Here is a 27,603-nt window from a genome sequence, read left to right on the forward strand (position 1 = left end):
TAACCTTGTACCCCTGTCTGTTCTTAACTGTTAAACAAGCGGGTCATTATTAAAATTCAATTCATATCCCAAACAGATCAGATTCCATCCTCGATGTCGACAATTTATTGCAAGAGTAGCCAATACATCGATCGTAAGGGTACGTGTCACGCTGACCACGAAATAAATTTTCTCGCACTAAGGCACCCGCGCTATCTTAGCCTGTACAAAAGAAGCAAACATGATTGTAAATATTATCTCTTAATTTTTCTAGGTAATGTCCACTTTTTTTAACGTACTGGTTTATTTGAAACCACCGATCGATTGTTAAATATGTATAAAATCATAGCTCTGACCGAGAGCAGATATCAAGATCAGTCTCAGGACATGCATATCGCGTTATAGCTGAATAAACGAGACAATTATGGCTCTTTGGCCATTTTTCTATTTTGTAAGGAATTCCTTACAAATTTATTCCATTAAGACTTACCCCAATTGAATATTCTTGTTATACTAGATGATTTTTTTCCCAATTGTTTTTCAATACTGAATGTAGTAACCGAATAAATTTTCTTTAAAATTAAGTCTATACTTATCTTTTAAAAGTTTAATTGAAAATTTAATACCAATTTTCATCATTACGACATGAATTCTGGTCATGTGATCTCACACAAACACAGTGCAATTAATTCAAATTGACAGAGGTATGTAGATTTCATTTTTGTAATTACAAATAGATATGACAGTTAATCAACTGTTAATAGAACACAATATTATTTAATCTCCAAAATTTCACCACAAACTGATTAAGCCCAAACATTAAAAATCAGATTTCGAATTGATCACTCAAACTTCATGTTATAAAGTTGTGGGCCCGTAACAGTCAAATTTTGAATTGATCCCTGAAACATGCTGATGTGGGTTACTCAGTTCTAGCATCAATGACCAGTATGGTCTAAACAAAAAGCTAAAACAAATTTGTGCATGTGTTTTCCTGCGCATTTATAGAAGTTGTTTCAATCAAACTTTGAAATGTTTTGAACTTGAATACTTTTAATGAAGTTTTAGAAACTAGCACAAATGAAATTGTTTGCTGTAGCGGCCTCTTTTTTGTATAAAAGAATTTGTTATCTATTAGCAATTCATTACTAAAATGTAATCTAGTTACTCTACCAATTATTTGCAATATACAGCTCGTGCTGAGCTCATTGGAAGTCATCTAGCCTAAATACACGGTGCACGGTGCAAATATACAAACTGCCGACCTAAAAGGTTTTCTTCTGAGGGGTACTAAAACAAAAAATCGTGCTTCATAGTCACTTATTGTCAGTTCGATAGGTAAAATACCTGCCTAATTACGCCTATTAGACCTTAGATAATTATTAGGTCAAGGAGAGTGTTCTTCTTTAGTTCGTGAGGCATCTCGTAATTACGTTAGCACGTTAAGACAAACGTGGGTATTTAATGGGTCAGAAACTACTGGGAGTAATGGACCCAGGAAAACTACATTCGAATATTAAAAGCGGTGCTTCGTCAAACGCCGAACTGACAGGTTTGTGTAGTTTATTACAGGGTAGAAATACAAGTATTATTATATCTGTGTGTTTCATTTGATAGTATACGTAGTAACAAGGAGAATTTAACATTAGGCTATATTAATACAAGTATTATTATATCTGTGTATTTCAGTTGATAGATAGTGCACATAGTAACAAGGAGAATGTAACATTAGACCATATTGACAGAAGCATTATTACATATGTGTGTTTCAGTTGGTAGTAAAAGAGCAACAAGTAGGTTTTAACATTAAGCCATAATGATACAAGTATTAGTATATCTGCGTGTTTCAGTTGATAGACAGTATACAGAGTAACACGGATGATTCAACATTCGGCCATATTGATACAAGTATTATTATATCTGTGTGTTTCAGTTGATAGACAGTACACAGAGTAACAAGGAGAATTTAACATTAGGCCATATTAATACAAGTATTATTATATATGTGTGTTTCATTGGATGGATAGTACACAGAGTAATTATATATATATATATATATATATATATATATATATATATATATATATATATATATATATATATATATATATTTGTGTGTGAAAATTTCTACCCAAATAATTCCATAAAATTCGGATTCGAAATAGGGTCACCCATGAATGATCACTGACTGAATATTGTGAGGGAGTACACCGCCTCCATGAATGGTAAATAATGCCATATATATTTAATATATGTGTGGTTATATATATATATATATATATATATATATATATATATATATATATATATATATATAATTGATTTAATTTATATTTGACTTAATTTAATTGTTTGTAAGTTTTAAAATCTTCTTATTTTATTGGGCCTTTACACAGGAAAGAGTTTGCATTTGGATTCTACAAGATTAATTCTTTTCCTGTAAATATCTGAGTGCTCATACATAATTCATGGACAAAGACATTTCTTGAAATTGTATTCGGAAATTCAAACACTGGAATATTGCGAAACAACAAAGAACTGTAGACACAATAGCACAATACTAGCTACAGTATACGTCATCGCCTTCCATTTAGGAATTTTCGTCGGGACTCGAACCTGAATTCATTAAAACATTTCATTACTAGGATTTCAAAAAAAAAAAATAATCGTGGATTAATCTTGGATTATTTTTGGATTTGATTCTTAAAACAGTAAGTTATTTTTGTTTTCATTTTTTACATTGTTTTTTTCCAGGGAAATACATTACTTGTTAAATTTTTCTAAGCTTGATGTTTTCACTCTTTCTTTGTTACTGTTTATTAGAGCCTAAACTCGTAACATAAGAATTGTAACTTGAAGATATATTTCCGTGAAACTGGGGGATATTTTTGCTTTCGACATAAATACATAATATTTTAGCAAGATTTTGATAAAAGTTGCAAGATTGGTTCTGATGCAATAAATATTAAAATAAAAATAGCCAGACTAGTGCATATGGTGGTGTACGGGTACATGCGTTTGTTGTTGTGAATATGCGTATTTACTTCTATCTTACATTGTAAAGATATCCAGCATATCAAAACAAAACATAGCATGCTGTTTAAGCAAAATGTTCTAACAAAATATACTAAGTTACGATTTATTTTCCTTTTTTCATTGGCTGAACATGGCATTGTAATGCGATTTGTAGTGTCTTCGGATGAGTACGATTCTGTGGTTTCTAGTCGCATTTAGACTTGTACATCTGCCAGTTGCCACAGTGCTGCTCTAAAACTATAAGACTGTTAATAGAGCTATTGATGGGCAGAGAGAGAGAGAGAGAGAGAGAGAGAGAGAGAGAGAGAGAGAGATACAAACAGAGAGAGAGAGAGAGAGAAGGAGGGTGGGAGGGAGAGAAATTTTAATTTGTAACGTATCTTTAACAATTTTTCAGTCATATCGATATGTTGTCTACAATGTGGCAGTTTATAGTGATGTCTAGCACTGGGATATCATGCCGCAGACATGTATTATGATATCCCACCCAATCACATTATCATTACACCAGGCCGATCAGTGCTAACACTAACCTCTTAGGGGCCCCGAGTGGCCGAGTGGTCTAAAGCGCTCACCGTTACAGATCACTGCCATCTCACCTCTGTCTGCGTGGGTTCGAGTCTCAGATTCGGCCAATATGGGTATGTGAGAAAGCCTGCCAGTAGCTTCTCGTGGGTCGGTGGTTCTTTCCGGGGGTTTTCCGAGTTCTTCCTCCACCATTAATACTGGCCGCCATGTATAGCCTATCTTGTGCTGAAAAATGGCGTTAAGCCCTACAACAACAACAACAACACTAACCTCTTAATGCTGAGCGACTAGCGAGTCAGCTGTAAATACCAGTTTTTAAATAAAATCTAATACCATTGTGTTTACATAGGTTACTATGGGAACTGAATTAATACCGTCTGTTCTGAAAGAGATAAATGGCCGTAAAAAATAAATTTAAATGATGCACGCGCAAATTCTGGTTTCACGCTATGTATGCTCCCTTCTACTGCGGGGGCCCTGACTGGCAGAGTGGTCATAAGCGCACACCGTTACGGATCACTACCTCTGTCTGCGTGGGTTCGAGTCTCGGATTCGTCTATGTGGGTATGTGAGAAAGTTTGCCTGTAGCTTCTCGTGGGTCGGTGGTTCTTTTAGGGGTTTTCCCCAGGGTTCTTCCTCCACCATTTATTCTGGCCGTTGTGTATAGCCTATCTTGTGCTGAAGATGGTGTTAAACCCTACAACAGCAACACCAACCTTCTATTGCACGACGCCTCACGACCAACTATTCGGAAGACATATATTATTACAGGCTTATATTAGTTTACCAAATTAGGTCAGGTGCCAGCTATTGAATGTTTTCGGCAGACTCCATATAAGTCTTAAGGATGAATGTCTGTTGTCATTATTTTGAGAGAACTGTATATAAGGTAGCTGTATAATGCAAAAGAGTCACGCAAGGAATTGTTTTGATGAGAGGTTTTACCTTGGCAGATCGCCAGTAATTGAACGCTAAGTTTCTAGTTAATGTCAGTCGCTCTTTTTTATGTCGCTCCTTTTGCATGAATAAAGCAAACGTATAATTTCCGTTTCTTCTTTTCTCAAGTGTGTGCTTTTATTTTTATCTTGCAAAGAGCCACTTCGTAATAAAGTTCGGTTTATGAAACATCATCTACAGTTGCGTGGATTGTAGTGCTCTATCGATTCCATACCAGACGTGTGTCGGTCAGCCATCTGTTTAGATTGTGTTTTCCAAATCTTGTAATCCCTTCTAAGCATTATATGATATCATCACATCCTATATCCATGTTCTTTTTCTTATATACCTCGTATATTGTAACCTTTACAACCTGACTGTTTTACAAGTCTTGTTTTGTATCTTTACAAGAGAAAGAGATAAAAAAAGGTACTAAACATCTTCAACAATCAAGATATCCCTAGATAGTCTTCAGAACTTGTACCCGTTGACTCCACTTCCCATTACATTACCAGCTTAATTCCATACGGTACATTGCATATTGGTATTAGGCGTTATATTTCGAAATTCTATCATGAGTTTTGTAGCAGACTATTGGGTATTAAGGACATTAAGAGTCAATATATACATCAGTGATACTGCTGACCAATTTTAATCCAATATATTGTTTTGGTCGATACATCATATTTTAAAAATGGATCACAGGATTGTGTTATCACGCGATCTATGAATTCAATCTAGTCGAACACCACAAACGTATTAGAGCGAAAATACGAAAAGCCATGTAAATGATTTGCTTATTAGGCAAATGTAAGAACGCAGAAAGGATGAAATTAAGTCGCTTTTTCTAATGGACAACGTGGAAATAAATGTGAACAGATTTTGTTTCTAACACAAACTGAATAAGTCATTGTTTTCTAACTTGATATTTTAGCGTTACTTTCACGACGGTCCCGTCGTAAAATAAAAGAAAAAGAAAAACGTGAATAATCGCGGAAAAGTTGCGATACTCGCTGTTAACCTTGTGGTTCATTCTGATACACCCGTATGCTTGTTTTGATCAATACACCAACACAAACTGTTATGTTGACAGTAATTTTGAATATTTGCAACATGTTAAGTGTCGAGACAATGTTTCTGCGCAATCCTTACTCTTTTAAAGGCGATTATAGTATCGAATACTGAACTACTGTATCAAATGACATTTATTTGTGAAACGTTGTGCAATTCGCATTTGGGTTTGAGAATGAGAAGAAAGGTTTATTGTTGAGGTGGAGCTGTTCTCTTTTACAGATCGCCATTGTGAAGAAGCGGAAAATAATAGGCTTCTATTGACCTTCTTTGCCAAAGGTAAGTATGCATATTATTACAGTGGTAACGAAATTTAGAAAGTGCCTATTAGTATTTATGAACATTCATTCATGCCTTGATTTGTATCCTCAGATATATCATTAGGTGAGTAACTACGTTTACGTCACGTATATATAATAGAATGAAACAATTATTTTTTTTTACAAATATCAAGTATACCCTTCCTAAAATAACAGCAACAGAGACTGCAGGGGGAAAAACATAGCGGTCTACCCGCTATAATAAAATTGCAAAAAGAAAACCCAACAAAACTATCAAACATAGCAAAGAATTCGGTAGCCGCACATAGGCAGCAGTTTTGGAATCACAGACGGCATTTGATATGAAAATGCGCGATGTGTTTTATTTTAAACTAGTTCACCTTGTAATTTCAAGTAGAATATCGCGCTTTGCTTGTCATAACAATGTCTGATTGCAAAGCTCTCCATTGGTTACCAACGTTCTTCTACACTGTTCTCGTTGATGGTTCTTTGTATGCGCTTACTGCGAAATATTCTGTCAAGCAATAGCTGAATATTTCCTGTTTAAACCCTACTTTAAAAGAATGTACAGTGGTAGTATTGTCGGGCATATTAGGTGTCTCTGCGACTGCCAAGTTAAAAAGAGTAAACATAAAACGTTAAAAAGGACAAGGAGAATTTAAAATTAGACCACTATTTTAAAATACATTGCGTCAACATGTAATGTTAAATATTGGTAAATAATATTTTTACAAGCGAGGTCTGTCCTAGCTGAAAATGTGTAACATCTCCGTCTACTTTGGCGGGAAATGGAATTTTTCTCCTCTGGAGCTGAAATACATTTTACATGTAAATTTATCGTGTGTGAGGTTCTTTACCATTTAGCAAGAAATGTATTTACAAAATTCCACGTACAATTTAAGACACAAATACAATTTAAATACCTTATAAATAAAAATAATACCAATACTCCCCCTTCATATCCTATCATTCCCATTATAAATTAAGTAAAACATCAAACACCTCTATAATGCATCTTTTTTTAAATAATAAGTTGACCACTGGGTCGGGGAACACATTCCTATGGTCACCTTTCAAACAAACTCTTTCTGGTTATCAATTAATCTAGGGACAATTAATAAAACACAACAATAGAAAAGACACACACGCACACACAAACACACACATGCATATTGCACGCAATCTTATTTGACACATAAATATATAGGCCGACACAAATAACACTGTTTAGGTGATATAGACCTCGCAATATTACAGTAATATTTCCTGTTTTCCGCATTGCACAAGTTACAAGCTCATGGCTGAGGCCCATTTGTTTTAGAAATTGGTCCTCTCTTCTGTTTAACTTAACAGAATATTTTTTAATGTTCTTAAGCGCTTCAACTATTTGCTTAAAACATAAATGGAAGGATTTTGCAATATTTGGACAACTTGGTGTAAAAAATTTAGTAAAAGTGTACCAAAACTTTGAAGTAATATTGCAGTCGTAGAATCTATCTTATAGTCAATATTTAGAAGTGATATATGTCTCCGATCTTTTAAATATCTTCTGTCTTTGTCTTGTTTTGGTAAACGTGTAATGACTCATTGAGTCTGAATGTCTGAAAGTTTTTCTGTAGTATATACATAATTTATTGATCGCATAGAAATCTCACAAGAGTCATCCAAAAGAAATTATAGAAATCTACAGTAAATCCATCTGAGCCAGGTCTTTTCCCATTTTCCATTCGTTTTGAGACGTGTTGTATCCATTCATTGTAGGTAGACCCTTCCAAAGATTCTTTTTTCGTCTTGACTAAGTTTAATAATTGGGATTCAAAAATCTATTTTGAGTTTCTTGAATATCATTAGCATCAAGCAGATCAGTTTTGCTTTTGAATAATTCCAAGTAGAACTGTTTTTAGGCTTCTAAGATATCCATTTGGCCTGATATGTTCTTCCCATCATCTAAAATTATTTCCTTTATTGTCTTATTGACAATAGTTTCTTTTTAAGATTTAAAATATATTTCGTGCTTTGTTTCTTCCAACTCGAAGACCATCGAGCTTTGGATCTTAATATAGTTCCTTGTATGTATTTTGTCATAGATTCCTCTATTTCTACTTTCTTTTTTCTAAATTTTCCAGTGCACACCATCTATGTAATCCGACAATCCCCTGTGAATTTCTAATATTTCCTGTTCAATTTTCTTTAATTTATCCCGTTTCTCTTTTGTTTTCCTGCTAGAATAATCTGTAGTTTCGGATCTTATTTTTATTTTCGAAATTTCCAAGAATAGCTGATCATCGCAGAAAAGAGAAACATGAATAGAGTCGTCTTTATTTTCACCTACGTAATATTCATTTACAGTGTCAGCTATACACTATAATGCATCTACCTTACTAATGTCCTCTTTTTTTAAACAAAACTACCTTCCATTTTTCTTTAGCTTCAGTTTGAAAGGCTTCGTATAACCAATAATGTGTTAAACTTGTGGACAAAACCAACCATGCATCAATCATCCAATCAACTTTACAATGAGAAAGAAAAACTAATTTCTGAATTCTATAATTTATAGGAACTGTAATCCAACTATGTTTATCATGTTTGACCAAAGTTAAAACATCTTTATATTGATGTTACTCAGACTACCAGCTCCAATTCTGCGCCAATGTGGGTATGTGAGAAAGCTTGCCAGTAGCTTTTCGTGGGACGGTGGTTCTTCACTGGGTTTTCCCTGGTTCTTCCTCCACCACCAATACTGGCCGCCATGCATAGCCTATCGTGTGCTGAAAAATGGCGTTAAACCCCACAAAAACAACAACAACCAATTCTGCCAGATGATTATATTAACAATTTGCGTCTAGACTACTTGAAATATTTGCACAAATATCATACAACAGGACAATAAAAGTGCTATCATGATTTCACCAGAGGAATTTGTTTTAATTAAAAAGCAGGAAATGTTCAATAATTTTATAGTACATGTGTTTGAAACACACTATGTGTATGTATCGTTAGGTATAGATTTTGCATTATACATATATTTCGTGATCCATAATACTAGATTTCCCTTACGGTGTCCATTGACATGGATCATGAAGCACTTGTCCAGACTCTGGGAATTGGTGTACCATGCTCTCTCTCTCTCTCTTCTTGCAATAGCTCTGGATCCAGCAAGGGATTGCATGTGTTAGAGATTAGTTAAGATATAAAAGAATTAAAATCGAAAATGCCAATATGTCAATGAATCGCGCAAAATCGTTTTTATTAAATCTGGTTTAAGCGCTTTCGACTCTCACTGAGCCTTTGTCAAAGTCAATTGCAAAACAGACCAACAAAACAAACAATAACACAAGAGAAATTTCTGAGTTCACAAACTTTACACGACTGTTTGTCTAATGAAAGTGTTGTTTTAAAATTTTAGATGTCGAGTCCTTTTTGTTTCAACTTCGATGATAAAATGGCAACATAATTTAGTTGACCTACAAAAGGTGGGTAGCAACAGCGCCATATATTTTCTTCATATAAAGTGATGTACTCGTAGATTGTATTCCAGATAATTAATGTTTCTGAAATGGCAAAAAACAACAGCAGCGATAATAATAACAATAATAATAATAATAATAATAAAGATGATGGTGATGAAATGATGAAACGATGATACTAATGATGATAATATTATCAACAACAACTACGACAGCAGTAGTAATTATGTATGTTTGTAGTTTGTGGAGTTGTAACATAGCTTTAACAATTCTAGTCATATTGCTACGTAGTGTGGCAGTTTATAGTGATGTCTAGCACTGCGGCATCGTGCTGCAGAAATGTAGCATCATGTCCCACACAGTCACATTATCCTGACGCCAGACCGACTAGTCCTAATACTAACCTCTTAACGCTAAGCGCTAGCGTCATTATTAGAACTATTTTTTATGACTTTGCCTGGGTTCAAATCTGCGACCTCACGCATCTGAGACGGACGCTCTAACCACGTAGACCAATGGAGCGGTCCAGTTGTAACGATAGATAGTTAAACGAATGAATTGCTTTTTTGAAAAATATAGACTCTAAACCGATACTAAGTTTATTTAAGTGTGGGTGCATGCAGAGTTCTAAGTTAAAGGCAATTTCTTTCACTGTTCTTATGCGACGCATCTATTAAGATTTATTCTTCTCTTTCCTGGTTTCTCAACTCCAGTAGTAGTTAGTATAAAATCACCGAAAGTATGGTCTGTGGAAGGGAAGTGTTCTGCAACTGGACCTCTGTCCAGCTTCCATGTCATCTAATCAGATTTGTGCGATAATTTTATGTAGTTTTCATTTCTTGGACATACTGAAGTTCGCTTTCTTGTTATGATGAGATAAATTACATGCTATGTTTTGTACGTTCTGTTCGGGCCATATATGTTAAATTTATCACTAGTGACTGCGAGAGCGTGTTGTTATTTATCCTAAGGTTTTGCACCTTTTATCAATATAGGACCCAGATGTGCCATTATGCTCTTTACTTGAAAATGGCGTAAACTTTGCTTTGACTAGGATGTTTGAGGTTTTTCAGTCTGCCGTACGCTACTAGTTTGTTTGGGAGTATTAGTTGTTGTGTGTAACACGATTCCACGACGAGCCAGTGTTTCTGGATGATATGACTTACTTTTGGATTGTTCGGAAGGAAGAGCAGGATAAATAGTATCCAATTAGCCTTTTCATCTGCGTAAATGTTAAGAGGTCACTGCGGCTTTCGTTTAGTCCTCTGTGTTGCTCTCGCCGTCAGGACATTGTTACAACCTCGGTTCATCAAATGTTCCAGCAACACATCAGACATTGTTTGGAATGTATTATCGTCAGATCACATATGCGTTTCCTCGGTTTCTGGTTACAGGGGGTGTTCCGAATGCATTGTTGTAGATGATAGATGTTCATGGGAGAAGATACTGGTTTTATCAGTTGGCTTTAAGTAGATATGTGGCGCTTGTTTTCTTCAAGACTGGTTGTAGAATACAGAAATACGTTGTGAGAGGTAGAGTCTTGCGCCTTGACTGATATTGAAGGATGGAAGTCGTTTTGCTTTTGATGTAAAGTGATCCAGATTCTCTCTTCCATGTTGCAATATTATTTATATGTCGCTGATGGAACATACCCATTGATGTGGTGTTTTGATGCTAAATGCTGATCCTCTAGTCTGTCTATAAAACAATATTACAGTTTCAATTATCTTGGAGGTAGCTTGCCTTATTGAATACAAAGGCTTTAAGATTAGTTCCAAACGCTTTATCAGGAAATGAGCGGACGGTTCTTGTGCAGGTTTTGTTTCACATCCTTATTTACGCGCCTGCATTCCTTCATTGTGAGGTTTATCCGTTAGTGAGGATGTGACGTCTAAGGAAACAATCGTTGTATCTGGCAGTATAAATATATATCGTCCAAAATTTTGTAAATATGCAAATACGTATACACCGTGCACACACACCGTACACACACACACACACACACACAGTGTTGAGAATTCCAGAATATTTGTGCGCGACTCAGGAGTCCTCACGCTGCACTCTGAATCGCTCTTGCACCGAGAATCTGATCACTTTTTACAATTTGAATATTGTAAATAGAAAATTAACTGTTTTATATGTGAATTCTGTAAATAGAAATTTATATTTTAAACCGAAAACGAAAGACGGGATCCATATCATTCGGTCATATCAAACATGTATTATAAAAAAGAAATTAATAAAAACATGAATGCAGTTACAAGAAAGTTTCAAAGTCTATAATATTTTGAGCACATTTATTTTATTGTAAGATCTGTTTAGCGAATGAAGCCATTATATAAGGTTATTATAATGTAATTATGGGATTATTATAATGTAATTATGGGGTTATTATAATGTAATTATTTGTATCGTTATAAAGTGATGTGAAATCTACTGTATTCAATAAGTTTTATTTTAGCTACGCTTCCTATGTGTAATCATAAACAATCGCAGTTCAGACACAAGGCGACGTTACTTACACGAAATAGGACAAGAACGACGTACTCGTTTAAATGACATTTTTGCAGGATGGCTAGATTTTTCTGGAAAACCCTCATTGGTATTATACTCCACTGTCTTTCACTGATCCCATGAAACGGGGAAGGAAAGATATACATTTCGTTATCAGTTCATATATATTGTACATAATATGTCTATATAATTCTTTCAATATGAAACCTTTCGATTTTAGAAAAGAAACTGATCAAATACAAATCAGCAATCTGTTCACAAAAGTGCAAAGTAATTCTCGTAATGCGTAGAAGCAAAATAAGACACGCACTAGACGATTTCAGAATTGGCGAGCATTTTAAGAATTCTCACTTTGCGTAAGGCACTTTCTGAGTCGCACTTATTCTCTCTCTCTCTCTCTCTCTCTCTCTCACACACACACACACACACACACACATGTGCGCGCGTCTGTTATTGACTTAATGGCATGTCTTGTGGGTATTGAATGCCCGTAAGGTGGCATTTAAAGATCAAAAATGCAGAGTCGATGATTAACCGTGAAATCTTGGAAGCAAATCATCGACATTTGAACTGAACATGTAACTATAGGTCAGCTTGTCGGATGCATGAGATAGATTTTTGGCGTCTGCCACAAGGCTTTTGTACAAAAGAAAGGCGAAACACAAATGAACTTAGACGCAGTCTAAACCAAATTATTTGCAATGTTAATAATGCCCGGCCGACTTTGTAGCACTGTTCACTCTATTCCAGTGGAAAGATTATAACCCACGTCTTTCACACATTTCTGTCCGATATTTACCCTGTTTTTGTATAATTAACTTGTCATCGAATTGGGTTATAGCCATTTACCACTGAAACGATTGCTTTGTCTAATCTGAACATCCGTCCAGAGCTAGTTTGTTCTTATATATTATCATTATATACTTTATTTTTCGACTGCTCTTCATCGTTTGCTACATTGCACACATAGTATTTTTTAAAAAAAAATACCGTGCCGACAACTCTACTCATCTAAGAGTGCAAGGAACAGCTTTTATGCATAAATTTAATGCCGCATCCACCTGCTTAATATAAAAACTCATAAAAATTAAAATACAAAAGTGAGGTCGAAAAGGTCTCTATCTTCGGATAGCTATATTAAAATAAAGCATAAGGACAGTATTCACTTACCCAGAGAAGCCAACTGCAGTTCATAATAAAAGACGTTATGCACCCAACCCCAAATTTATACTGGCATTTTTGACGTGCGAAGCTCGATTTTGATACCAAGTGATGCTCGCACAAACCCTTTTCCTAGGTGATAATTCTGAAAAGCATTTAACAGTTAACAGCTGGATGCAATTCAAAATAGTTGTCATCCAAGCCGTTTTTGAGATATTCTACTTGCCTTGAGTCAACATGGCTACTGCTATGGGTCGCTAGCTCTTCTTCCTAACCGACTATTGGTATTTCACTGCCTGCATACTGATGAAATAACTTTGACAGGTGTACATACCTCCCATCAATTTTAAGAACAACACAAACCCGAAACACGTATTTGACAATATATCCATATCTTTAATTATTAAACAATAATATCTTAAAAATTCACTTTTTCGCCTTAAGTTAAGAATTATGACAGGAGCCAATTTACGAAACTATCCCGTGTCACCTAAGCACGTTTCTGTGCCCTGTCCCTGTCCCCGAAAGGATTGTACCAGATTCGCTCCAAACGGATTGCAGAGACAAATATGCGTTTCGAATTTTTTGTACATCTATGTCTTTCTGGATCTAACGGAGATTGATACAGCTTGGAGTTTCGTTGACCATTTCTTAAGTATTTTGAACCAGGAAGGACAAAATATCTGAAACTAAATGTATTATTATTGATTTTTGTGTTTTTGAGAGACAAATTAAAATATTCTTTCAAGACTCACTTTTATTGTTTCTTGAACGAACTTTTCGCATCTTACTCATCCCAACGTCAAGTTTTTCAGTCTGAATAGTATGAGATGATGATCGATTGGCTTAGTAATTTGAATGAAGGTCGATTTGTACTTGCTCAACTGATATATTATGCTCAAATGTAATCACATGTTCTTCGGTACAAGACAACATGCCCATCATTGTTATCAATGTATAACAAGAAAATGACATGCAACACAGTGCGTATTCCTATAATCACACAAACATGATTGCCATTTCCATATGAATATGATCTCAAAAGATACTGTCCTGTCTACAATGGAAATAAATTGTGCAGTTCTTGGGGCGTGTAGTGACAGCTGTTGTATTCTCCAGAACGAAATGCCATCCCTTCTGAGAAACTGGTCTATTGCTTCGAGGTTTATGGATAAAAATGTTAAGGTAGACGACACAAACGAATAACAATTACAAAAGCATAAACGTAAACAAAATATATATTTGCATGGTGAAATCAAAGTCAAAGAACATACTCATAATATATCTAACAATTGCATATTTGAGCTATTACATTTTGGCAAATCAGGTATTTCAGTTTGCTCTTTCGCATTTATTTTGCCCACATATCACCTATGTTACTGCCTGGAAAAAAGGAAACGTAACATGATAAGGCCGTTTTGTCGATGCATGACTATCCACGAAATCTTATCCCGGATAGCATATATTTCATAGTTATAGTCCAAAACGCAAAAATAAGACGCTCACAACATTACGAATAAGATTTTATGTATCTATTGGCGTTTAGGGCACATCAGCACATCAGCACAATAATGGCTATATGGTAATAATTAAACATAAAGTTTAACAAATGTGAAAACCAAGAATTTCACAAAAGCCAAGCTAATTCTAAACCTATTTCCCTCTCTGGGAATACATTTGTTAAGAAGGGTTTAACTTCTAAATATTTTGTGCAAATTCATGTTTTTTTGAATGCGTGGAACTTTACTTTAAATTGATACCATATGGCCATTATTGGACTGGTGTGCTAATAAACGCAAATGCACATGCATACTATCTCATTTTGAAAGAACGTTCGATACCCATTTCCATCTTCGTGTTTAGATTTAGTTGGAAGGGATGATCATCCAATCGTTTTTGTGCACATCTTGGATTTGGCTTTGGAACTTTACTTTTAACTGTCACCACATAGCCATTATTGTGCTGAAGTGCTATTAAACGCTAATGCATACATACATACATACATACATACATACATTCATTCACAGTCCTAATTTTGTTAGCGCCTTTTCACTTTTCATCTTTTCTCTTGTGATTATAACTATACAATAAATGTTATCCGGGACAAAATTTTAGGTGGTCAATCATTGATATTGTTGGTTATAATAGGCTACATTTACTATGTTTCAGTCAGTAGTATTAGTATTCCTTCATGCTGCATATCAAAAATAGTTCCTTCGACATGACTAGGACCCTTCTGTGTTAATATATCAACCATGTTTTTCTAATTCTATGTTACTGATCATTCAGTCATATAAATAGTTCAGGCTGACTATATATATATATATATATATATATATATATATATATATATATATATATATATATATATATATATATATATATATATATATATATATATATATATATATATATATATATATATATATATATATATATATATATATATATATATATATATATATATATAGATATAGATATATATAGATATATAACTCTTGTTTGTAGTTTCCGTACAATAACCATTTTGTACTTTGTTCATCCCAATTCAGTTTTTGCAATCTTTACACTCCATTGTCTTGATATGTTACTTTAGTACTTTGACATGGAATTAGACTGGTACTTAGTCAAAACTGAGATACTGAACTGAAATCGAATCACTTTGCTATATGCAACAAAACAACATAATCACCAGTCTCATCAAAGCTTGAGTGGAAACTGACAGGCAATAACGTGTTTTCCAACAACCAGACAAACTATTGTTCCGTCAATACTAATGCTATCTCCAGAGATGTTGGCATTTCTAAAATGATATAAGGTCCATCATGATTATTGTAGTTAAAATAATTGCAGTTGTTCGGGGGTACACTGATAGATGTCTAGTGCTCCAGAATGAAAATACCATTCTGTCAACCGTCACACGGAGATCTTTCTCCCATACTTTATTATTCCTGGCAGCGAGATATGACCATATTGAAAGCAGCGTCATTTCAAATAAACATGTTTTCCCATTCTTGATTTATTCAAGCTGTTTTAAAACTGTATTAAAACAATATCATAGCCAAAACTTCATGCGATCAATTTGCAAATTAACACAAGAGAACCCCTATCTATCGTGCGATCAGTTTGCTAATTAACATAGAGAACCACAATCTATCTATCTATCTGTATGTTTGTATGTCTGTCCGTTTGTTTTTCAGTCTTTCGATTTGTCTCTCTCTCTCTGTCTCTGTCGGCCTGCCTGCAGCATGCATGTATGTATGTATGTATGTATGTATGTATGTATGTTTGTCTGTCTTTCTACCTCTCGTCCTGCTTGGTTTCTTTCTGTATAGAGATTTTCTTGCCCTCAAGATTGAGATCCTAGTGTCTAAACAATCTACAGACTATTTGGACCTGACATGTACATATCCGAATATATCTCTGTGTGGAAGCACCTGTTTATGAATGTATGCACGTTTATATGTTTGTATGTGTCAGAGGTGGGATTATCTGAGATCTTCACAATCCTGATGGTGCTTTCTTTAACCTTAACAAGGAGATGATAGACCACAGTGTTGTTATCCGGATCGAGTAAACAAAAAACTAAAATTGTGAAATTAATGTATGGAATAAAAGAGATCTGAGCAGAGATATAGAACAAAACAACAATGTAATAATTTACTTAAACAAAATAAAATTTAACGTAACATTTGAATGGTTCACTTTCTCTAAGAAATGAAGTTACATTTTTTTAAAAATTCATTTAGTTCTGTTTTACCGATAAAACAAATTTCATCACAGAATCGAGTGAATGCGCGAACTGAAATTGCAGGCACGTCAGCACAACTTGATTGCCTCCGGTCTTTTCCAAATCTCTGTTGGCGATAAGTGGCGTTGTCATATTTCTTTTCCTTCTTTCTATCTTCCCCTAGCCTCTTCGGGCCATCAAATACTTTGGTTGGAGACTGCACTCTTTACACACTACGCAGCACAGGTATGGAGCTGTTTCACTTCAAATAAAATATAATACCTAACCTAACTACGTGTTAGGGTTTTCCCTTCTAGGATTGAGCAATATTCCCGCTCTTTTTACATCAGATCGTTTTATCTTAATTCAACATAACTGAGCTAATATGGCCAGTTCTCAACTGAATACACACTCACGACCCTATTATCATAAATTAAGGTACTTTCTAGCTGCTCCTCTCATTCCTACTGGAACCATTAAAAAATTAAACCTCTTAGATAAACCATTACACCCTTCTGTGGGCTGTAAATTACTATATGAACTATATCAATCGACACACGTTCCTAATGCTAACACCACTGAGTCTTGTTTGAAAAGAATTCACAACTTAATTACGCAAACGAATTAATGGACTTCACAACTTGTCCGAACTTCCTTCCATGTTAATTAGAGATTCACTGATGCAGACATAGTAAAAGCAATTCTTACTATACCCAACACATATAATTTAAGACATATGAATTAATTATCAAAAATTGTATCAGAGTAACGTATAAAATGCCTACATTACATGATTCGTATTACATACAAACCCCTAAATCGGAACATATTCGTAATAATGAAATATATATATGACATCCTAGAATGCATGAGTCATATAACATTCAAGACAAACGAAGACAAACAATTAGCTTCTGAACTCAAGGAAAATTGAAGCAGGAATTTTACACGAATAAATTCAACAAATAATTACAAACTTACATCAACGTATATTGTATGTAACTGAGACAATAGCTCTGTGCCTTTTCCGAGACTTGCTCCTTTTTCTATCTCTCTCTGGTTGCGGGTCTCTCGAATTCTTCCATACCCACGTTCCTTGGAATATTTATTTAAAGAGAAAATTACTTTATATTGACATTGGAGCCAGCTTCCACTATAAGCAGGGATGGGAAAAGTTCATTCACTCGACTGACTAATTTTGCGAGGGATATTACTTAAACCTTGGATTTCGTATAAGAACACACACTCCCTCGTTGACCTTAGCCAGGCAGGATTAACTTTCTCTAACCGCCAAAATTGTAACACTCCCATCGACGTCAGAACAATTCTTTCTAGTTCCCCTTTATTAATAACTATTCTGAAAATATTATTTTATGACTCCGGTTTCAAATGGAACAAGATTACCCAAAATTTTGGTTCTGGTATGTCTTAGGTTTGTCATCTCCCGCTACGTGACATTACGCTGATATATCTGTCTCACCATTATAGCACGACCTCTAATTAAAATTCACGTATGCCTCAAAACAAGAGAGGCTAGCCATCACAAGCTGCCAAGTTATTGCGAGTCCAGCCCATGCGTCACTCTCAGTGGTTACGTGTCACGCTGACCACGACATAATGTACTGCGAAGTTATGTACAAAAGTTGGCACCATTACAGTGTGTATGTATGTATGTAGGTATGTATAAATGTATGAATGCATTCACTGCTATGTATTTATGTGTAAATGTAATACAGAAGATCGTACATTAGTGTTTATTTCAAAATGTCGTTTACTAGTCCAGAGTCGGTTGTATAACAACGGGAAATTCATGAGTTGTACACCAAGGGTAAATTCCTTAAGAAAGATGGCAACATATGTCATTTAAATGCTTATTACAAGGAATCTGATAAAAACAAGGTTGATTTGTTTTATCGCAAAGTCACATTGAAGGTCAAGCATAAGACCTCCATAATCAATGTAAGGTGTACACATATCTCTATAAATATCTCACAGGTCTACAAATTGCCATAAAGATCGCAATATAGTTGCTTTTTCAACTTGTGATTTGATGCAGTTCAAAATATACAGAGGCCTTTGTGCAGCATGGGGATGAGGAGTAAGGCCAATACTAATTTGTTTTTCTCTAATAACAAATGATCTCTTTGAAGTTAATTGTTTAAACAAGAGCAGCTTATTAAAACTAATCCAGTTATCATGGAACTTCTGAGGAAAACCTTGATCACACTCTACATGCAGATGTAAACTTTAAGCAGCCTAAAATAAACGTAGATAACTTTAAGGAGAATCGAGAACCGGATCCTTCCAAAAAAAGTGTTACAAAGCAGTGGCTTAAATATTAAGATGTATATTTGAGTGTTAAATAGAATTCATTAGTACTGATTTTGAATGCATTGATCATGTTATCATTATAACATTCAACCCGACAAGCAGTGCCGGATTAAGGCCTTCCAGGGCCCTAAGCACTGAAAATAGTACGATGCCCTCCCCCATCAAAATGTGAAACTAATAGAAAAAAAAACACAACAATTTTTAAAGCTAAAAAGCTCGTAGAATACCAGTATTGACATCATTCCAAATCAAAATACTCGTAACATGCAGATCGAAATGGTCATATATAATTCATTCAGTTTTATCATCAACAATTAATTTAAATTTTTTATGGTGCCCCTGTTGGACTGGTGTCTTATGCACGTGCTTAGTGTACTTAATGGGTAACCCGGTACTCCCGAGTAGTATCGATCATATGTAGATTGGGCCTGATATCCTATAACTGGGTCAGTATCACGACGAAATAATTATAAGGTAGGCATGCAAAGGAAGTATTATTCCGTATATTATGATATTGCAGAAATTCATTGAATGGTTGAAGCCCATAGGGGAAAAAGGTAACACTTGAGCAGCGGTAATACCAACACCTAGCAATTCTGTTTTCAAAATGTTATAGCAACGATGAATAACTGTGCAATTCGTCGTCATGGAAGAAATGAACGGGAACAGTATGAATAAGGTGTGTAGAAATGAAAATATAGTAATCTTTATCACACTGAACTAATAAATCATGATGGTCCTGCGCCAGCTGTCAGTTTTAATGGCCAGCATATAAACTGCATGTATATTATGATGTTGCAGAAATTCATTGAATGGTTGAAGCCCATAGGGGAAAAAGGTAACATTTGAGCAGCGGTAATACCAACACCTAGCAATTCTGTTTTCAAAATGTTATAGCAACGATGAATAACGGATCACTGCCATCTCACCTCTGTCTGCGCCGGTTCGAGTCCCAGATTCAGCCAATGTAGATATGTGAGAAAGCATGCCAGTAGCTTCTCGTGGGTCGGTGGTTCTTTCCGGGGTCTTCCCGGGTTCTTCCTCCACCATTAATACTGGCCGCCATATATGGCCTATCGTGTGCTGAAAAATGGCGTTAAACCCCACAACAACAACAACAACAACAGCAACGATGAATAACTGTGCAATTCGTCGTCACGGAAGAAATGAACGGGAACAGTATGAATAAGGTGTGTAGAAATGAAAATATAGTAATCTTTATCACACTGAACTAATAAATCATGATGGTCCTACGCCAGCTGTCAGTTTTAATGGCCAGCATATAAACTGCATGTACTGTATATATTCTCTTATAAGTCGAGTCAATTACTGTATGTACTCTCTTATAAGTCGAGTCCATTACTGTATATACTCTATTATAAGTCGAGCACAGCTGCAAAGGACATGGACCCTAAACTGCCGTCGCATGATGCTGCGGCAGATCAAGGTCTGTGTTATTTGTTCTGCTGATTGTACGAAAAGACTGCAGAGATCCAAATATGACAGTTCATTATGCGACAGCAGATATGGATCTGTTCAGTTTGCAGTTGGACTCGGCATGTGAACGAGTTTAAAAGATTTATCGTCCTCTTCCAGGTCTTGTTGAATTATGATCTCCATTAACCAACGACATTTGTTGTATTCCAGAAATGAAACCTTGTGAAGGTCTGATCGACACATTATTCAACATTTCACAGATGGCAATTTTGCTGCTAATAGCTTCATGATCGTGTTGTAGGCAATGTAGTAGGTTATGTTATGTCATGGGATACTTCATAAAGGTGGGTGGTTTCCTTTCTGGGGTTTAACGCCACTTTTGAGCACACAATAGGCTTAACACGGCAGCCAGTATAATTGATAGAGCACGAACCCGGAAAGATCCCTAGATGAACCACTGACCCACGGAAAGCTACCAGGAAGCTTGCTCACATTCCCACGCTGACTAGAACTCAAGTGGATAGAGGTGATACGTTTGAGTAATCTGTAAAGGCGAGTGCTGTAGACAATTCGTCCACCCTGGGCTCCCAGGACACTTGATAAACAGCGTTGACTTTGATCTGAGATTTTTTCTTCTTCATAATTTAATGAAGCCAGCCATCTGCACTGGGCTCATTTAGATTAAGTTGAATTTGTGATAGACTTAGAAAGTAGAATTTCTGCTCTAAAAATTGTATCTGTGCGATTTCAAGAATGACTTACAGTGGGAAGGATAGTGGTGTGGGGCAAAACTTTGACGCTACGTTGGTGATCATTTAAAGCTTAATGTCCTAAAATACATGCGACTAGCATACACTGTTTCAATGTGTTCTTTGTCTCACACTATCATGTGGCAGTGGCTTTGCACTTAAAGTGTCATTTCCGATACCCTACCCACAGTACAGCAGGGATGGCTGAGAATGCTCCGATTAGAGAAGACGAAAAGGGTATATTACGCCTTCGCTGTCTTGAGTGGAAGGATTATTATGTTTCGATTTTAATAACTCAAGACTAAACGCTGTAAGAAAACAAATCAATTACGGTAATTGATGTATCATCCTTTTGACTGGAAGTAGACGACTTGAACTTGAATTTAATAAAGGTTGTGGTTAGGAGATGAAGGTAAAAAGTCAATGAAAAAAAGTGCCAATCAAACGCAGCCATCAATATCAAGCGGCATATTTCAGTGTGAAAATGTAGAATATGTCATGCAGAAATGAAAATAGATATATTCATTAAGATCAGGAACTGCGGCTTTTATATATATATATATATATATATATATATATATATATATATATATATATATATATATATATATATATATATATATATATATATATATATATATATATATATATATATATATATATGTATGTATATATATATATATATATGTATATATATATGTATATATGTATATATATATATATGTATATATATATGTATATATATATATATATATATGTATATATATATATATATATATATATATATATATATATGTATATATATATGTATATATATATGTATATGTCTATATATATGTATATATATATGTATATATATATGTATATGTCTATATATATGTATATATATGTATATATATATATATGTCTATATATATATATATATATATATATATATATATATATATATATATATATATATATATATATATGTATATATATATATATATATATATATACATATATGTATATATATATATGCTAAATGACGATAAAGACCGCAAACAATCAACATCAGCTGAGCCTTATCAGTGTAAAATGTGGTTGAAATGTAATAGTAATGACGAGACTGATTGTTCAGAAATGAAAGTGAATTGGTCTGATAGCCAGGATTGACAACTCCGCTAAATAATGACATAGCGTGCTGATAGTCAAACTCAGCCGAGATCCCATTAATATCAAGCTATCCACCAAATCTGGATGCAGTGCTAAGTAAATGTTCCGAAACTGAGCTTTTGGAAGATTTACTTCCTTGTTGTATCCCACAGGTAAACCTTGTTATGAAAATAAGAATGCGTTTGTCTTAAAATGTAATGAATATACAATTGTCTTTATTTTCATAGGCATATGATGGAGCCTGAGTAAATTTGGACTGTACACAGATGGGCTTTACATGTGAGGTGCATTTCTCGAAAGATTATTAGTTTTGTGTGGGGTTTTTTCTTCTTCTTTCTGAATATTTGGATCAATTTAAAAACAAATAAGCCGATAATGTATTTTAGATTTTGAAATTTCATAAATGCACGTTCAGAAAATAGTAATGCGCACACTGTAAAAAATTGATTTTCTGTTTCGGGAATATATACAATTAATATAATGTGTGGTCTTTCAACTTCATTTTGAGAGAGCGCAGGAGCTGTTGTTTTCGTCAGGTGGTCTACCTTATTCTGATTTTAAAAAAATTACAAATCCAATTAGACGAAAGACATGTACGAGTATGTTAACTTTCTCGTCAGTGTGGGATTTGTAGAGCAAACAACTTTTCCCTGTACCTTCCCCGTCTTTCAGCATTGCTCCCAAAATCCCGATCGGAACTAAAGAACTATTGCGTGAATATGAAATTAGATGGATCTAAATATTAGGGACCGTAACTCTGCTGAAGAATTATCTCAAACACTGACAATTACACTGAGAGGAGACCTCATTAATATCCGGCTCCATATCAAATTTGCAATCATAATTAAGGGAGTTAATTGCGGAAACGAAAGTAGGTGGGTCTAATTATCATGGTATATAACCCCTCTAAACGATAAGCCAGAATGCTAACAATCAAACCCAGTTAATAATTCATCAGTATAAAGTGTCAAACCACATTAGGTTGAAATGCTAATAATCTTTCAAAAAAGCCTGCAATGATCATTACCAATTTTAACTTGACATTGCCATAAAGGCAGTTACTAAGACGCATTTCTCGTCAGGGTGCTAATCAACAGCTTGAATATACGGTTAAGAATGCAGTTGCAGTAGGCGAAAGTAGTCGATTTACTTGCATCGTATTGCCCATCTGTGTGATAACAAATTAGGTCGACACGTTTTTATTTAGTAGCAAGAGCCTCCTCTAAAATTCTGACCTAAAAAGTTACATCATTTTCGAAATATTTTGAAATAGACAAAATGATATAATTTTCAACATATTATTAAGTAGAAATAGAATATTAATAGAAATGCACTATATGTAAGGCAGATGAACAACGTTTAAACTTTATTGAGCATCTATTCCGATAATCTTATTTTATTAGAATTAAGGTAACATTTTTCTACATTTGGAGACAAAAGGACAAGTAATATGTATTATGTAATGAATTATGTTTGCAGAAAAATATTGATACATAAAATGAATCAGCAAAAAAAAAACAAGAAAAAAAAACAAGAAGATTAAAGTTTTAATGAGAACTTAATATTTTAGCAGATTTTTTTTCTTCAGTCACGTGAATTGTCAAATTTGATGAAATGCATTAAGAACGGTTCATCAAGTCTTCATTAGTTGTTATCTCCATGATTTTTTTTAGCTTTTCTGCAATTAAATTATGCATTTTGATGGTCTTTTACATTATTAATCATAAGATATTGTGCATGGAAAACAAGACTATTTACTTAGAAAGTTATTTTTTTAAATTAAAAAACATAAATGACTTAAGCATTTGCACGCGGTAATGCTACCATAACATGATTAATGAAATCACAATAATTTAAACATGCAACCCTTGATAATAATGTGACAATGTAATCAGTAAGGGTCTAGAATGGAAAATGAATTGAGTGTTTTGTTTAGATGCAATTTATTTGATTAGCAGGTCAATAAAAGGATATTAATTTGCTTTGGTTTTGATCCCGAACAAAAAATTCTTCACTGCAGTAATTTTGTCTGAACTAAGCTGATGTGTGCTGGGAATCGCATCGTGTGGCATATTATAGCTGAAGTAGAAGATATTAACATTTTGTGTTAGTGTAGTACTTCTAATTCGCACTTATTAGTACACTGTTCTGAAGAGTGTACTCTAACCAGAACCCACACACCCTTACTGCTACAGTGCGAAACATGTAGCCAATGACGTTTTCTTATTTCTCGCCGGTGGTAGTGGTGGAGAGAGAGAGAGAGAGAGAGAGAGAGAGAGAGAGAGAGAGAGAGAAAACTTTGAACTTTAGCTAGAGTGCTTATATTTCAGTTACATATTTGGATCTAATGATTTTATACGGACATAATCTGAATGTTTACTGTTATTCCAAAGTGCTCTTAACCTCAGAGCACTTTGAATTCTGAGTATTTCGGTTGTACCTAGGGAATAAAGTCTATAATTGTCAGATACGTTAATCATTGTGTTGACTATGAACTGTGGATTTTCAAGCTGGCTCTTTTATTATATTGCTTTTGCTTTAATGACATATTTATAATGGTGAGTGACAGACAACTAAGATGCTGATATTGCTTCATAAGTGAACATTATGAATGCGGTAAAGGATCTGATTGATTAAGAGGTTTGTTTCATGGACACTAGATGATAAAGCTCTTTGAGACAGAAACGGCTTTGGTACAGTACTAATAACATCTTTCTATATTGGACTACTGAATACATTTGGGATTTGAATTCACATGGAGATAATGCATCTTACAAATCTCTCAAATTCCCCACATATTTTTTGTCTTACGTTTCTAAAAATTTAAATTATACGGAAACTTCAATTTTTAATATATACAGTCAGACGCTGATTAATTAGATCCGATGCGGACGTAATTTCCGTCCAGTTCGGTGATCGTCCAATTCATTTATGATAATTGCTGAAAACATCTGAAATGTCCGCTAGGAATGTAATCTGTTGATTATTGTTTGTGGGATATACATTTGCTGAAATTAGTACAATCAGATATTTAACTTTTGAAAGCATTCCGAATTATAATTCACGTGGATTTTTATACCTTAAAACCCACAACACTTCCCTTAGACTTTTGTGTTACTTATTGATTTGAAACAGATCACATTTCTAATGAGCAGACATTCATATCTTATCGCACACATAAATAGTGTCCAGAGAGCATACTTAAGAATGGATTTTTATCGGTGCATATATATATATATATATATATATATATATATATATATATATATATATATATATATATATATATATATATATATATATATAATGTTTTCATACAAACTTGAAAATTTAAATGAAAACTTTAAATGAATAGAGTGAAACATTGATTATCCGGATCTATTTTGGACACAGATTTCGTTTGGACACAGATTTCGTTCGGATAATCGATCATTCGGATGATAGATGACACAGTACCGACCATATCTTGACGGATACATCTGTTGGGAATATAATGTGTTAATATTGTTTATGGTTTTAAAAAAATACTGAAATTAGCACCATTGAATATTAAACTTATGCATTACGTTTAGAATTTAAATTAACGTGGATTTGTATAATCCTTACATTTCACACAGACTGTTGTCTTACCTTTTACCTTGAAATAGGTCATACATCGAATGAGTTGACATTAATATAGTACATATTTTGCTTACATACATGTGACAGATAGCTGACTTCAGAATATTTTGTCAAGATAATCAATCGCTCAGATGATTTATTGTATAGTATTTATAGCATCTTGTCGTAGCCATCTTTTGGAAATATAATCTGCTGATATTGTTTGTGGAATATAAAAGTACACATATTTTAGAAATGTTTGTGTCCCAACATCTGAATTCAAAATGACTCCTTGTTTTTGTCGATGTGTGTGTGTATATATATATATATATATATATATATATATATATATATATATATATATATATATTATACATTTTTGTTATATTTTCATAGAAACTTAAATATTGAAACTTTACAGAAACATTAAGGTTTAATATATACAGTTAAAGGCTGATTTTCCAGATCCATTAGGGACATCAGTTTCCTCCAGATCATCGATCGTCCGCATAAATGAAATTCGCTCACAAATTGAACCGAGAATAGAAGTTAAAGTTTATAGTCCGTAGGAGAATAATCTAATTAATAGACATCTTGACAATCGATGTTTGTTCGAGCTGGAAATACAGTAGCAGGATCTGGACTATTTGAAAGATGAGGGATGATAATGTTTGCATACTGCATGTAACATATTTGCAGAATCTGATACAGCAAGTATGCGCCACTCATTCATGGCAATATTCAGTGTGGCATAATGGTGAAACCTTAAAGAGGACTCACGTATACATAATGGTGGATGGCATTATTGTATATTAATACGGACAGAAGTTTGGGAATGTTTTCATGAGCTGGACTATCAAGGCGGAGCAAATGTTTTGCTAAAATTCAAAGCATAGATAAATCTTGTTTAAATACTGGGCAATGAGGGCTTAGATACATTTAGATAAAGTTTAGGACCATTAAGTTGAAGTTAATGTTTAACTAACGTCCTTTACTGTCGGGTTTAGGCAATTTTCGTTTACGTTCTGTGCTATGAAGGCTTTGGTTGTGGAAATTCTGAGTCAACAACGTTCAAAGCATAACCAACTTTTGTCAAAGCGAAATTTGCAGCTGATGACCGATTTTATTTTATTTAAAAATTCAAATCAGATAAGAAGTTGTTGATTAAGTTCTTAGTGCTTAATTTAGAATATTTGTCATTATAAAAGCACGTACCAAATTTTTGTAAACCTGGATTCATGTGGCTTTCTCATGTGCAAAGAAGATATTGAATCGAGAGGCTTGCAACACAACAACAACAACAGGATTAAAAGTGAAAATATCACTGCCTGTAAGTTTAACGTGCATTCAAACCCTCTTTCAGCGCTTTACTGGTTAATATGAGATGCCACCAAGACTTAAATAAATGTTGACACAATGCGCTGATTTCAAGAAAGAAGGAAAAATAAATCCCAGAGTGTATTGTAATTGAGATTTTTGTCAATTAGCTGTGGCATTGGTCTTTCATCTTCCAGCTTGAAATTGTTAGGAACCTTTGTAATATCCATTGCAAGTTGAGTATCAAATGAAAATATAAAATGCATTTTGATACAGTTATAAAGTATGTGCGTGATGCAATTCAAAAAGCT

At 34.3% G+C, this 27,603-nt stretch overlaps 1 protein-coding gene across 2 annotated transcripts in view; it reads left to right on the top strand.

Moving 5' to 3' along the window:
• LOC149803077 (FMRFamide receptor-like) overlaps positions 1–27,603 on the top strand; it is a 318,116-nt gene that overhangs the window by 37,121 nt on the left and 253,392 nt on the right. For both annotated transcript variants that reach the window (XR_016420133.1, XM_089952652.1), the window contains exon 2: positions 5,773–5,829. The gene's annotated coding sequence lies outside the window, so the exon portion shown is untranslated. The remainder of the gene's footprint in view (positions 1–5,772; positions 5,830–27,603) is intronic.

The sequence above is a fragment of the Sinohyriopsis cumingii genome, chromosome 3 (assembly GCF_028554795.1).
Source record: "Sinohyriopsis cumingii isolate HCF-2022 chromosome 3, ASM2855479v2, whole genome shotgun sequence".
NCBI lineage: Eukaryota > Metazoa > Mollusca > Bivalvia > Unionida > Unionidae > Sinohyriopsis > Sinohyriopsis cumingii.